Below are 16243 nucleotides of genomic sequence, written 5' to 3'. Positions count from 1 at the left end.
CTGGATGGTCAAAATTTACTCGAATCTCAGAAAAAGAATGAAAATCTGTTTGAAACAAGTCTCTGGGATCCTGCTAGACTGGATCTTTTCTTACCTTCAGATCCAGCTGCGTTTTCCTCTTTTTCCCGCAGTGGAGCAACGTGCCAAGCAGTCGGATTCCTTCACGCAAGTTATCTGGAGAGAGGAGTGTTTTGCAAGCCGACTTTCTGATCATGTATTTTCTCATAAAATAGAAAAACCAGAGCCACTCTTTGTGGACTAAAAGGGGGGTATCCCGAGTGCAGCATCAATTTAGCATAATCCTGTGCAGCCCGTGTTCGGGATGGATGTCTCGGCGATGGACCGAGTGTAGATGCGTCTTTTTCCAAGAGTCCCGCATTCTCTCTCACTCCTCCACACGCGCCTCCTCCTCTGGTTTTTTTCCCCTCTCACCTGCACTGCTCGGGACTGCTGCTGCTGCCTCCGGTCTCCAGCAATGCTGCAGTCTCTCTCTCTCTCTCTCTCTCTCTCTCTCTCTGCCTCTCTCTCTCTCTCTCTGTGTCTCTCTCTCTTCGCTACTGCAACATTTTTCCCCATTCGCGTAACTCGATCGCTGAGCTGTAACGGGAGAGGCAGCAGAGGCGGTGTTGGGTCGCTGTGTGTGTATGTCGGTTACTGGGGACAGACCTCACCCCCCTTCCTGTCATATAGGAAGATTAAATGGCTTGGTGTCTGGGCTGCTGACAGCTCCTGGTGGGGAAATATCTTTATTCACGTATTCATACAAAGGACAAGAGAGACGGATAGAAAAGAGAGTGATCTGGCTGTAATACAAGTCAGCCCAGCGCTCAGTCATATTTCTGCTGGTGCAGCTCTTTTGCAGAGGCAAGTGTAGAGGGCTTCATTCATTCTTTTCTGAAAGAGGCAGAAATTGACACAGCCTTTGCGCTCTCACGTAATGGGAAATTGTTGTAATATTTACAATCCTGTGACGGGTATAGTTGCACGGCATGCGTAAACTGTAACCTATAGTATACCTTCCACAAAGCACCACTGCAACCTATTGTAAATAAATACAGAAATAAATTCCACGGATGAATTAAAAGTGGTAAGCATGCTATCTACCACTTTTTCTGATTTTCTTTTCTTTTCTTTTAACGTTCAGAGGTGTTTCGGTTGTTTCTTGGCTTTCACTGCCTCTTACATAGTCTACTCACACACGTGCGCACACTGGTGTGGAGTTGTTGTCTCTCAGCGGAGGGACCTGCTCGGTGAGAAGCGCAATGCAGCATCGGTCCGCTGCTTACTGAACACTACCGGGATTTCCACGTTGCTGCTCTACTACATCACCTTTGCATTTCTAATTTCCAAGCTAGTCAGGCCGTTTGTTATAGAGCCACTAGCACCGTTTGTCTCCCGGCCTGAAAGCAGGGAGTTCCCCATAACACATAACATTATTGACGGAGTGAGCCCTGTGCACCAGCCATTAGTGAACAGTTTATTGCTGACGGAGAGTAAACAAAGACTGACAAACTGCATAGACGGGTGACATGTTGCCGTTTCTACCCTCTCTCCCACCCCCACTCCCCTTTCTCCCCCCCCCCTCCCAGCTGCACCAGGAGCTGTGGGTGTGTAAAGCGCTTATGGGCCAATGTGCTTAACATTCAGAGGCACCGACACTCGCCCGCTTCAAGCGCACTCACGCCCTCTATTGTCTGCCCCACGTGCGCGTTTGTTTCCCTCGAAATGAATCCTGGAATTCGCCTCGTGTTTTGTGCGCGCGGGCATGAGCGCGCACATTCATTTCTGGGAAGAAACGAGAGAAAGAAACAAACGGGCAATTAGAAAATGAAGTGCATGTGCGCGCCTGCTTGTGTGTATTGTTTGGCTCCTCCGGTCAGGTTAGTTCATTTTTGCTTCAGCTGATTTAAAAAATTTTGGTCTCATTTGACCTAATAAAAAATCATCTAATAAAAATATGCTGACCCGAACATGCTGTTATATCCAACCCATTAAGATATAATTGAGCACGAATCCTCTTTCATCAGCAAATGAACTGCACTTTCAATTTGCATATTGAATGAAAAGTGACCCGTGGTGTGTGCGTGCGTGTGTGTGTGTGTGTGTGGTCTAGTTAAACACAGGATGTCTTTTTTGTCTCTGCGCTGACAAGCTTTTTAGCCTAAAGGCTTAATCTGCTGTTTGTGCCACCGCAGCAGCAGTCAACAGTCTTTACATCATATTGTAATAACTACACAGACATTCCACAGCATTGATCATAAAAAGTTATTCATGTTAAGTATCATGAATCATGTTTGCTCGATGTCATCCAGGCAAATGATAATTGTTCCAGCACCATCCCTTTTAAGAGAATGCGACCTTATAATCAATTTCATTCAAATTTATGTATATGTGATGTTACATTGACATCATGGAGCTTTAACTACAGACATTCAGTCAATCAGAAACTTTCAAGGTGCATTATATCTAAAGCCATTATATGCCATTTCTTTGACATTTGTATTTTCCCCTCTCCGTCTATTCATTTTTTCTACTCAAACTGCATCATAAATGAGATTTGTTAATTGTTTATTGATTGCTGTCTCTGTTATGTTTTGGTAGAAGCACAAAGACGAACACCAGTTGCCAACTATCTGTGACACATTAGGTTGTTTGAGCGTATATTTATACCCCAGTGTTCCCATCCAGAACTGCAGCAAAAAAAGGCTGAGTGACTACAAAACTCATCACGCTAACCTCAGTGGTCATAAAGCCCTTTAAAACCTGAATCATCTTCACAGACCACCTACTTGACATCCTGCAGTCCACCTCCTACACAGAACACAAGCTGCAAGCCCAAGAATACATTTATTGATTCTTCCTGGTGGTGGACTTCAGCTCAGCGTTTGCGATTTGATCCATTAACTGCTTCACACGAAGCTCTCCTGAATCACAATGCCTGCTTCCACCTGTTAAAGGATCGGCAGCTTCCTGGTAGGGGAGCGCAAATGAAGCTGCAGAATATTCCATCACTCCTTAGATGTGTGTACTTTCTGTTGCTCTTCTCCAGTTAAACACATCAGAATCTTTTTAATCCTTTTCAAACTTCTTGGGTTTGTATGTAATGCAAGCGTTAGATGAGTTTGCATAATGTTAAGGTGAACAGCTCTGGCAACCTTAACAAAATGGAATGATTTGTTCAATAAAAAAAACATGAAAAAAAGCATTACAGGTGAAGAATGTTAGAAGAAGAATGCAGAAAATCAAGAAGAATATCAACAGTTGAAAAAAGAAAAAGTCATAATCAGTTCTAATAACTGCAACCACAACTTTAATTGCTTCCCTTAAGATTGTGCCTCACCACATCTTAGCATTCACCTTAGAAACAAGCAGGGAAGAAACCCTCTTCTTTGTTAACTCGGTTTTCAGAATTTCTCAACATACATAATATTTTTGTCATTCATGGTTCTTAATAATTCAAATCACTGTCACTTCGCCCACACCGATCCAATTACCCTACAAACATATATATCCTTATACAGTGAAACTGATATCTGTTTGTACATTTGACTGTGCCAATATCTAATTCTCCACAGCATGTGAAAAGCAGAGATACAGAGGAGGCAGGAGGCTGACTCTGTCCTTCACTGTGTACAATACCATAACACAGGACATTGAGGAGCTTGTGCACTCTTTTTTATGATGTGCTGGAGAGGGAGCATCAAGATTGGCAAAGCTAAATAGCTCAATAAGCCAGTCAAGAAAGCAAGCTGTGTTGTAGGATGAGCCCATATTGTCTAGAGGTAGTCAGTGAGAGTGGGATGAGTACAAGGACTGACTCAATCTTGCATGACCTTCATCCTCTTTATCATGGTGAAAGAGCCAATAAACCAAGCACCATCAGCACTGATGTGGGACTTTAGCCTCTGTCACCATTCTCTGACTTCTACCATGGATCAGCCCTCATGGCTTTGTGTGGACAGTATACTTTGCTGTTATGTTGTGTATGTATAATGTTTAATTTTTATACACCTGGTATTTAATGTGTAGAAGACATTTAATAAAGGAACAAAGAGCACAGGTGTCCTTCAATATGAAATTACAGCTCAGTTCACACACCCATGTGTGCATTAGACTATTTCTAGAATAAAAGGTTTCTGTTTGTTAATATGTTGTCATAGTTACAAATCTCTGGATGCAAGGAATATTACAGTTCAGTTCACATGCCCACGTGTGCATTGGATGATGCCTAGAATAAAATGTTTCTGTTTGTTAATATGTTATCACAGTTACAAATCTCTAGATACAAGGGATATGCTTTATTAAACTGGACTCTGGAATAACTTAATCACATTTGAAAACACTGGTACTGGTGGGCTATATTAGATGAAATGCCAATTAGTAGCTTTTGTTAGCAAGGTCTGGTAATCAACGGTTTGATGTCTTTTCAAAGCAGCTTGAAACAGCTGCAGTAACAGACCTCTAAAGAGGCCCAATCATTCACATTCTAACTATGAGAGTGTCAGTCAAAGAACTATTTTAATATTGAATAAGTCCAGGGTAAGGAGTCTGACAAAGAAGAACAGCAATTACAAGGTGAAATGATCTAACGGTGATGATCTAACTCCACATTTTGCAAATGTTCCTAAAACTTGCAGTTATAATTCCAACAAATGCATATTTGTCCTATTTTCACTCTTTGTAAAATAATTTCAGTGACAAGCATCTATCTGAATTGTATGCTGGTTTGTGTACTTGCTTCCCAGAGCTGTGAACTATAAATCATGTTCTACATGCTGGGAACTACTAATGTTCTAATAAACTAATAAAGCTCCTAGAAATAAAACCCCTGCCGCTGTCTGTTCGTCCTTTACTCTCTGTCTCAGTCAGTGTTATGTGAGAAACTTGTGATAAAACTAAAAACATGCAGTAATTTCATGTCTAATTTACAGTGATCTTGTGTGTCACCTGAAAAGTGACTCTTTCTCATTGAAAGGTTGAAAACCACTTAAGAATAGAATCCCAGTGATCTATACTGCATTTTTTTTCTTTTACATCAGCATTTAAGAGCTAGCTTCTGCATAATGTCAGTTTTTGTACTGAATCATACCACATTTTGACCACTATCTGCACTACGATATCATGTTTTATTCAACATTATTTCTAATATATGAATCAATTGAATTTTCACTTCTGATTCAGCTTTGATGGTACTGACCTCTAGGTAGCTCAGCATCTCTGGGCTTCTCCTTATATGCAGCTGTATCTCTGTTATTATTCCTATGCCCCTGCTAGTGCTGTGTACACAGGCATACTTGGCTCCAAAGTTCAAATTCCCCTGGGTTGTTTGTATTATCCCCAGGGTACTTTCTTTATTTTCCATTTTTATAGTTGGTAGTCATAGATGTTTTTGAACAGCTGTTTACACCTAGTGCATATAATTTATTGCAGACATTAAATGCAGCATGTAGTCTGCTTTAAGTTCTGTGCTGAGTGTGAATAGGAAAACAGAGAGAGACGTGGCAGTGTGTTTGGGGTAGCTGGTCTTCTCCACTAGGATGATAACAAGCACTCAAACAATACTGGAAAGAAAGGTTTAGGAGTTGTGACTGTGAGAAGCATTTGCCACAATTTTAATTTTAATGTTTTAAGGCTTCCCAGCTAAGGTGCCAGTGCTAAATTAGCTTCTTCATAGAGTTGGACTTGCTAGATGCAGTGCTAAACCTGAGTCAGCAAATTCAATGAAATTGCTATGAACTCTCAACTGATTCTGAAGGAACCAACCTTAATCACCTGTAAAAGACAGTCAGAAGTTGGCATTACTAATAGGTGAGTGATCTGGTTTTCTTGTCTACTAGCAAATGTCATATTATATAAAAACATATTCAATAAAATATATATAAAAATCTACCTTTTTAGGTATGTCCCTCATAATTTGTGGTTCTGGAGGTAGATCAGGTACTCTACTGATTGGACAGTTAGTGGTTCAATCCCTGGCTCTTCCAGTCTGCATACCAAAGTATCCTTGGGCAAGATATTGAAGCTGCTACTGATGCATTCATCAGCATGTGAATGTGAGATGGAAAGCACTTAGATGTAGGAAATGTGCTTGTGTGAATGAGTGAACGAGGCATGTAGCACAAAACGCTTTGAGAGCTCAAGTAGAATAGAAAAGTGCAATATAAGTCCATTTACCAGAATCAGGATCACAGTGAGATGACACAAAGAAGAAGTGACACGATCGAGTCGTGTACTTACACCATGGGTAGATCAAAGGTCAGTCCTCCATATTGTTCTAATAATTTCTGATTCGATTTAGAGTGTGAGTCTAACCAATGCAATATTTCCTTTATTTTAACATCTACATTTATCCTTGACTTTTATAGTTCATTACATTCCACTTCTAGCATCTTCTTTTCTGAGAAAACACTAATGTTAGGACTGATTTCCAACCCGGGTTACTAAAAATAAAATACAAAAGTGATAAACATATTAAAACCATTAAATATTAAGCAACATTTCTGCATTTATTTTTTATGTTTACCAACAGAATAATATATGTATTCTGCCATGATGTTGTACGACCCTTTTGCTCCAATTTTAACCGTGTTAGCGTATTATTTTTAACAAAATGATTATAAATGCTTTGTGTAGCTCACAAGGATTCAGTCTGTTGCGTTTGTTATAGCTTAAGTTATGACATAAATTGTGTATTTGAACAAAGATTTGAAAATAAATACCGAAATTACTGAAAAAGAAACAAAACAATCTGCGACTACTGAAATGTTGGGAAAGGTTGATTTCATAAAACTGAATGAGTGCATGAGGGCAATCTTTAAATGGCAAATAGTAGTAACAATAGTGGCAACAGGCATGCACACAACTACAATAGGTTGTCTGTCTCTCTGTCTTAGCCCTGTGACAGACTGGCGAACAGGGTGTACCTCGCCTTTTGCCAGTTGGCAGCTGGGATAGACTCATGATACAACTGGGATTTGAGACATTTAACAGTTTCAAATATTTAAAGTAGAATCCAGGTACTATTGAGCAGACAAAAAACCCAGCTCTTTGTTGAAATATGTACTGTCCATCTCTTGGGTTGCTATATTGCTCTTTTTAATGACATCTGGACTCTACACTACAAGCGTTTGACTGCATGTGACAGTGGAAATTACAGTGTGTAAATGAAAAACTAGTTGCACGTCGGTGAGTGACTGTTCTGCGGTGAGTGACTGTTCTGACACCCGGGATGGCAAAATTCGCTAAGCCGCTTAGTGTTATTTCTTTTTTTTTTATGATTAGAAAAGATCAGTGTACATAACATTCAGGGAGCAAAGCCCTGCTGATTGTCACAAAATGACAAAATGGAACTGGTGGAAGGTTACACTAATTCTACAATAACCCAATGGCAGGTCAAAATCAAGCTTACATGTCAGTGGTTTTGTTCTGGAGTACCTATTCAGCAAAGGAAGCATCAATCTGTAACACTCATGTATCATAACTGTACGCGTAGGTGTGTGGCAGGCAGACCCAAAAACGTAGAACTGAACTAAAATTCATACCTTTAATGCTGGAAAAGGCAACAAAAAACACGAGGGAAAGGGCCAACTAAAGAGTCACAAAACATAAAATAAACTGACTCACTGACAGGAAGGAAAACAGACAGACAGAACCACTACCTACAATGAAGCAAAACACGACAGAGCACAGACGGGAACGCAGTCGTGTCCAAATTCATTTTTCGCTACTCGGGTTAAACGTAATATGTAAGTCACTTAGACAACCTAAAAATGTTATTGTTGGGCTTTTTTCAGTGTTTTGTTTGTTCGTGAGTAAATCGGTTTGGCTGAGATTAAAGTTATTAGATTAGATAAAATAAAACTTTATTAATCCCCCGGGTGGGTTCCTCCTTGGTTTTTACACAGCTGACTAAACATCAAACAGAAAACTGATGAAAAAGAAGTATGAGACGGTCGAGAATTTACGCCAGTGTCCTGTTATATTTTAGATAGCAAGGAGCAGACGGCTGAGTTTATTAAACTCCACCGAGACAGCGGTGACGCTAATCAGAAGGCTAGACCGTCCAATTTCCCCAGCCGGTTACTTCCGGCCTACCCGACCTTCTGAGGACCCGGCCCGCATAGACCGCGGAGGTCCTCAGGAGGATGCAGCCCATGAATTTGGACACGACCAATATATACACAGGCTGTATCCCAATTCAGGGTCTGCAGCCTTAAAGGCCGCATTTCAAGGCCGATTACGTCACAGCGGCGCGCCGAAGGCTGTCCCAATTCAAAGGCTGCTCGAAATGCGTCCCTGAAATGCGTCCTTCATTTCCCTGAATTTTAAGGCTGTGGCAGTGTAGACTTCGTGGCCCAACATATCCCAGAATGCATAGCGTGGCGGTGGGTGTGGATAATTTTGCCGAAAAAAAACGGCGGATGAGGGGCGCCCGAAGAGTACACTTTAAGTAAGTACTGAATATTATGTCACTTATTTATGTGCAAATGTTTAATAATGAAGAACATTAAAACATTACTGTTGGCCACATGTCGGCAAAGTTATGTGACATAAGTGACGTTTGTACTAACTTGGTTTTAAAGCCTTTACTTTAAAATATACGCCGTTCAATAGCTGAGCTTAATCTTACAGAGAATGATCAAAGCTCATGTAGAAAGAAACCAACAAATGAACAAAAGATTTTCTCCTTCATTTCTGTCAAACAAAGCTGTATGAAACGTTTCCAGTTGTTAGTATCATGGTTGCTAGGCAACCTGGGCAGCGCAACGGAGGCTAGACCGTCCCATTTCACAAGCCTCGCACTTCCGGCCTTTGAGTACGCGGCCCTTGAGGATCGTTGAGGCTGCGTACTTTAAGGCTGCAGACCCTGAATTGGGATACAGCCACAGAGAGGATAAGAAGGGAACAGGACACAGGTGGGAACACAGTTGACACTAATCCGATTGATGAGACAGATGAAGCAAACCTGAACATAATACACACAAGACAGGAACTATCAACGTAAAACAGGAACTAACACCGAGACCCATACTAAGACATGTGAACTTGACACTAGGACTGGAAATAACCCAACAAGGGGAAAACAACAGACTGGGGAGACAGAAGGGAACATAAAACACCAGGACAAGAGATAAGCAAACATGAAGACAAGGGTGACTAAACATGGAAGATGGAAAACAGGGGAGGCATGGAAACAAAGACCCAAAGACTAGATGACAAAACTAAGACCAGAATATACAACTACTACACAAACCCTGAAAATAAACTAAACGTTACAATATTAAATAAGCCAGAATCAAAAAGTCCAAATACATACAGGACCATGACACTCATGTACAAATAAATGTAGATACAAGCATGTCAACAATTGAACCTTTTCATATTATTAATTAAATACACAGACCTCTAGTAATCTGGTTAAGAAGCTTGTAAAAAATATGCCTGTCAGATCTAGAAGGGTACAGCTGTTAAACTAGTGTGTCAGATACATATTCACTCAGCATTTAGGAAGCCTTTTCTAAGCCTCAGCTTGTAATTGATATCGAAGATGCTCTGTAATAAATGAATAGGGCTGAGATCAGACCCGTCGGGAAGTTCTTTATTAAAGGCATTGCAGCTTTTCAGCAACATTTATTTATAATGCCTGAGATGTTATGAGCATCGCTGACATTTACACTCGGCAGTGCAGTCTGTTGTTTAACACCTTGTTTTGACCAAACAGTGTGTATCTTTATACCACTGCTAAGCAGGAGAGGCGAGGTAATTATTTTTATCATTTACATGATTGATGTCTGACAGTGCTCTTTGAAAAAACAAGGATGTTGTGTTTGTACCTTAATTAAAGGTGAAAGTTTAATTGCAGTTAGGTGTACTGTTAATTGAAGAATTTTTCTGTGAAGCTGCTGTTTTAATCTTTATGAAAGACGGTTTCTTGTTAACAATAGAAACCCTTGGTTGTGGCTGCAAAAAATAAGGCTTTAACCACTGTAGTGCATTCCAGAGCAGTAAGATCTTGAAACATTAGACTGCTTTCAGATCATACAATAACCTCTGTTAGCGAACCGCAGCTTATTTACACATCCTATATTTACAAATGAAGATTAGTGATGGGTTATGAATTAGGTTATAATTGCTTTTGTGTATCCAGTACTTTAGCAGAGTCTATGATATTTAGGTTTTGCACTATTTGCACATACAGTAGAAGCACTTAAAATGGATCATGTAGTGATTAGATACTGTCACAAAACCAATCAGCGGGCCCAAACCATTGTTTGCTTTGTTTTTGTGTAGATAAACTATCCATCCATCCATCCATTTTCATCCGCTTTGTCCGGGGCCGGGTCGCGGGGGCAGCAGCCTAAGCAAAGATAAACTAGTTTCAGGAAACATGATAGATGCATTAAAACTATTTGTGTAAACACATCATAATGGACTGTATATGCCCAACTAGAAGCTTAGCAGCCATTATTTTACTGGTTAGAGCTTTGTGCTTCTCCACATATCGAAAAATGGGGTTACTTCAGACTTCCCCAATGCATTCTGCAAGACACTCCAAGTGCTTGTCAATAAACACTTATTGAACTGTCTATCACTCTGCAGTCATTTCATACTTGTGAAGTCATATCCTTGGGTGCATGTAAGTTCAATATTCACTCTCCTTTAAGTTTGCCTCCAACACTCATATCTGTCAGCTAACTGGTACCAGCAGTCTGCATGATGTTTGATGCTGTGTAGGCAGTGTATAGTGGGCTTTCAGTGCTTTTCTGTTGTAGACAGCTGTTTGCTGCAGCTTAAATAAAGCTATTAGAGAAAACTGGAACAGGCAAGTCGCAAACAGTGACCTGAAAACCGCTATGAAGCTCTGCAGAGCTGATGGGACTGCAGAGTCACGGTTTGAGACCTTGTTTATAGGAGGAGTCAAACATGTTGATTATATGAACATATTTATTTCACTTTAATTAAGAAAAAAAAAATCGGAGGTGCCAAACAAAAAGTTCTGTATGTCTAGTTTGTTTTTAACTGGGGACTTCTGTTGGACTTGGTCTTCTTATTCACATTTGCAGTCCTTGATTTTGTATTAGCCCTCTGCTATCCACTATAAACATCCACAAAATGTTTAAACAGTGATTTTAAAAAAATAATGCAAATGTCAAGTGAGAATAATGTCTCTTCCTTCCAGTAAACCTGTCTATTATTATGGCAACTTCTGTATTTATTTATTTGCATATAAAAAGCCATGCCTTTAGAATAAAAAACTGGATCCATTACAGGTAGAAAAGAATGTCGGAAAATATTAGAATAAAAATCTTAATATTTAAGAAACAATAACAACTTTACTCAGCTTTCATTTGCAGTTCTACACAACTTTATCATATTTATTTGTTTTCAAAGGGCTGAATAATTTCTCGTTGCCTCTGTGTTTGCTGAGAAATAATTTTCTGCTTTTCAGTCCTTAATTCTTCAGAAAGTAATCCTTTAGAAATATCCTTCTTCACAATTTTACTTTGAGGCTCGTAGCTTCTGAGAAACATACCAAAAAAACCCCCAACAAAACAAAAAAACATCAGGCATATTCATTGCTACAGAACTATATTATGATTCGAACTCACTGCAGCTTAGGTGTATTGGCATTCTGATGCCGCTTACTCAACCTGTGACACAGACTGTCACATTGCAGAGAATAAATCAGAGACGTGACCTTAAACTGAAAAGTCTAAGCCGTTCTCACCTCTGCACGCGCTCATACGCGCACACCCCCACCTACACACACAGAGTCATGCACAAAAAGAAAACGTACTTTTAAAGAGGGATACGACACTCATAATTGCACACATGCTCACATTCTTATTTGCTATCACTTTCTTTCACTTTGTTAACTTAAGCTGAACATGCAAACATTCACATGTACAAATGCATGCGCATATTAATGCACACTTAATGCTTTTTACTCCCCACCTGTCAGGTGTAGAAGAAAGGTATAAGTGCAGATAAATTGCTACTACGAGCATTAACACCCTTGTGTCTCATTGAAAAAAAAAAGTATAAAACAAATCCTCGGTGATCTGCTTCAGTGGTCATTTGCATTGTTAATGCATTGCAATTCTCTATGTTGCAGTGGAAAGCAAAAAGAGGCATACATAATGCAGAGGGAAAAACATTCCTCAGCATTCCCATAAAAGGTAGGCTATGCTAGTGTCTTGTGCACATTATCAGTTTTACAACTTGGATGTGGTTTTGAAAGTAAGAAAAGCTACAAAGAATCTCCATTAACAATTATTAAAAAATCAAATAAAGTTAAAATTTTAGATAAAGTTTTTAAAGCACAATAAAATCAATCAGCACACAAAAGTTTTCTATGTTTTTTTTAATTAAAAAAACACATTTTAAATTGATTTCCACCCGTACATTGCCTCATAAGCGTACACTTTGAGTTTGCTGTTTCAAAATGTGTTTAACTTTTAAAAAAATGAATAAGCAAATTAAAATCAGTAGCTTCTCTTTTTGACTTACAGTGCGAGTAATAATTAAACTGACATTTTAATAAGCTGTAGGAGATTACACACGTCTCAACTCTTCTTTTTTAATCAGGTTACAGTAATATAAAGAGCTTGTGATGAGTATTAAGTTTCTAACTTTGCCTTGACTTTCTTAACGCCACATGACATGCACACACACACACATCATGTATACTATCTCACAAATTTGACAATTATAATTTAATTCAAGCCGTGGCAGCCTTAGTCTTAAACTCTCAATTCCTGTGTTGAATAGCTCTCCCGGCAGCACCCCTGGAACGTCATCAGCTTTGGAAATGCTGACAAGCCAAAAAAGCAGCTGAGTCATTCTTAATGAAGATCAGGAAGCTTTTCCTCCTTTCCCTCCATCGTCAGAATAACAAGCATGCTGGCACAGACAGCATAGGCTTACCCCACTGGAAATTTACTGCTACAGCACCAGCTGTCAAAAAGTTACAGAGCAAATAAAAGACAGAACCAGAACAAATTTTTACTCTCCACACTTCACCTTTATTTGTCATAACAGGTTTTTCTCCCCTGTGGATGTCATGGTTTGATTTGCAAAATCTCACATGAATGTTGTTGAGTCAGACCATTGAGCATGGCTGCAGAGTGACCGGTAAAGTGAGGCAAATAAAAGAAGTCGATATGTATCAGTGAACAATCATAAGGCACAAGGTCTTTTATAACAGATGTCATTTGCAGCAAAAACAACAACAACAAAAAGGAAGAAAACACCACAATCCTTTAAGGCATGAGAAATGTACTTAGCTTTATGATACACTGTCGTGAAACATCCTTGCAGTTTACCCTCTTATATTTTGACATTGTGTACACCAAAGTGTTTGTCATGGGTGCAGCCACGCATGGAGCTTAAACTGAGTGTGATTGTCAAGCGGCCTACATGAATCATGGACAATGTTTCCACGAAGAAGAAGAAGAAGCCGACGGAGTAACAGAGTTGTCTAAGAATGCAGATCATGGAGAAAAATCATGCTCTCTTTTATGGCAGCGGTTCATACACTTGCCCTTGAGATGGTTGAAAATGCTTTTGATTTGATTTCATTCTGACAAGTACTTGTAAAAAAAAGAAAGAAAAAAAAGTAACTGCACGGTTGTCAACCAGTAAGTCAAATTCAGTGTAGCTGTTGAGTAAGTAGACTTTGGTGTCAGATTCTATAAACCAGTGTGAGTGACTCCTTTTTTGCGCTTTTTCTTTCCCAGGCAGGAAAACGAATGGAATAACGTGTGACATTGCATTCAAAGGCACAATAACAAACATCAGATTTACACTGTAGGAAATTAAAGATGGAACATGACGGAGAGTCACGTGTTAGAAAAAGAAAAAAAGAAAGCTCGTCTGATAAAGAGGTAAAGAGAAGTGTCGGTGGTTGAAGGGAACAGATTAAGTAATGTAATGAATGTGCTGTAATCTGGGCAGTGTTGATCTCATTATTTGTTTATTTCTCCCCACACCTGCCTAGACACGCCGTTCCACAATGTTTCCCCTCTTCATTAGTGAGGAGCTACTGCTGCGCGCTAATGCATGTACTCGGCTGATGTTCATGTCCTGGGTATTTGTGTCTGTTTGTGTGTGTGCGTGTGTGTAGCTCAGTGTCTGCATATGTGCGTGGACATGCTGGCATATTTTCATTCCCCCCCCTCTGATTAAACTCCTGCCGTGAAGCGATACCTCCTGTTGTCTCTGAAAACTCCTCCTGTTTTTGACCTTTCTGTCGAACCTGCGCGCACGCTCGCACATCACATGCGCGCATGTTCACACACGCCGGTGATGGATGGTGTTATTACCCGAAACTTTTAAGGGGCAGAGAGGTGCTTAAGAGAACAAACACATCTGACTATTGTGCTTTATCATAAGAAATTAACACTCAGATATGCACAGCACAGTCAGATACATGCAGTGATACACACATCTTCGACGCATACAGTGTTTCGTGAAGACGTTAGCAAGTATGCTCTCACCAAAATTTGTTTTCAGCTTTATTTTTTGTTTTGTTTTGCACACACTCTTTCACCTGTGAAAATTATTCATTAATGATTTATTGAGACTCACACAAGCCACCCATGCTCGAGAAGCTAAATTAAGCTTTGCATTTCTAACACAGCATTAAGTACAGATAAACACATGCACACTCACACGCACACACACATATATATATGCATTTTTAAAATATTTATTGTGCCACTTTCAATCTGCATTAGGGCATTTTAGCACTCTGGATGACCTTCCTTTGTATCTCGATGGAATAAATAAAACACCAGTGAAGGAAATAAGTAGTTTGTACAGGTTGAACATGCTCATGCTAAAAGTGATGATTCCATGTATATCCTTTTGCTGATAGTCCAAATGTCACACCAGCACTGGCAATAAAGACATATTGCTTTCATCCATCTCTCTTTCTTTTTTCCCCCACTGTCTTCCCCTTGCGTCTTCCTTCTGTCTACCCATCTCCATTTTTGCCGATTGCTTTGCACCATTAATATTTCATGTGTAATGTGGCTCTTTTGGATAGTGTGAGCATGTGTATGTGCCCCTTTGAGCCCGTGGTGGTGCGCGTGCGTGTACGTACACACATGTGTGTGTGTGTCTATGCCTGCATACGTGCGTGTTTGTGTGTTTGTACTGCAGTATCAAATTCTGCTCTCACAGCTGTCGGCCAGTCTCAGCCTGGTTGTGATCTGTCTGTCTACCTCTCAACCTTCAACCTCTCCTTCTGTTTCACTCTCTTTCTCGCCTTCTTCAGAGTTGTTTCTCTTTCATTTTACATACCTCTGTTGCTCTCTGGGTCTTTTCTTCTCCATTGCATTTCTATTTTTTTTTCTCTTGCAGCATCTTGTTGCCTATCTTAACATCCTTTTCATCCCTCCCTCTGAGCTACTACAACCCCAATTTTTTAAATTTTTATCTTGCATTACGTTCAATCTGCCTGGCTCTGGTTATTTTCACCTTTCAGCTATTTTTTTTTCTAAAATACTTCCTTGATTTTCTTCTTTTTTTTGAATGGCGGCTTTTACTTTAGTTTGTGAAAACAAGTTGGAAGTAGTTGAGAAATGATGATGAATGAATGAAAAAGGCCTTGAACTGTTTTTAAGAAGCAGTTGCAGCAGCCAAGCAGAAACCTCATACTGAACAAGGATGATGGTGGTGTTGGAGGATATGGTGTGACCTCTTCAGCAAAAGAAAGGGGACAATTATTTATTTATTTATTTATTTGGTGTTGGTTATTTATTTTTCTGATGATCAGTGTTATATGCACAATACTGCTACAACTCAGAAAAGTTCAGAGGTGGGAATGAATTTCTTTTGCTTGCCATAAAGTATTCTCAAATGTCTCTTTAGGCAGCCCTTCAAGTTTGTGTGTGTGTGTGTGTGTGTGTGTGTGTGTGTGTGTGTGTGTGTGTGTGTGTTTAAGAGAGAGAGAGAGAGGGCTTGTTTGTGTACACCAAAAGCCTCCTGCTGGTTATAGGCACACACACTCTGCACCGTAATGAACAGAATTACCACTGACACACACATTTTCCATTTATTACGCTCGTCTCTCATTATCGAATTTCCATGCATGCTCTCCCGTGGATGTGTGTGTGTGTGTGTTTATGCTGTTGCACTGTATGTATATGTGTGTGTCTGTGTGTATGCATTAACTGCTTCACCGAGGGCCCAGGCGTGTGATTGGCTGTGGATGAGAGCTAAGGTTGGCACGGCGACA

At 39.9% G+C, this 16243-nt stretch overlaps 1 protein-coding gene across 1 annotated transcript in view; it reads right to left on the bottom strand.

Moving 5' to 3' along the window:
* pcdh7a (protocadherin 7a) overlaps positions 1-486 on the bottom strand; it is a 40548-nt gene extending 40062 nt beyond the window's left edge. The window contains exon 1 of the mRNA XM_014340185.2: positions 95-486. The gene's annotated coding sequence lies outside the window, so the exon portion shown is untranslated. The remainder of the gene's footprint in view (positions 1-94) is intronic.
* Positions 487-16243: the final 15757 nt, after the last annotated feature.

This window comes from Haplochromis burtoni, unplaced genomic scaffold (assembly GCF_018398535.1).
Source record: "Haplochromis burtoni strain Fernald_Lab_line unplaced genomic scaffold, NCSU_Asbu1 Contig_345, whole genome shotgun sequence".
NCBI lineage: Eukaryota > Metazoa > Chordata > Actinopteri > Cichliformes > Cichlidae > Haplochromis > Haplochromis burtoni.
This window is presented reverse-complemented; position numbering and strand designations above follow the sequence as displayed.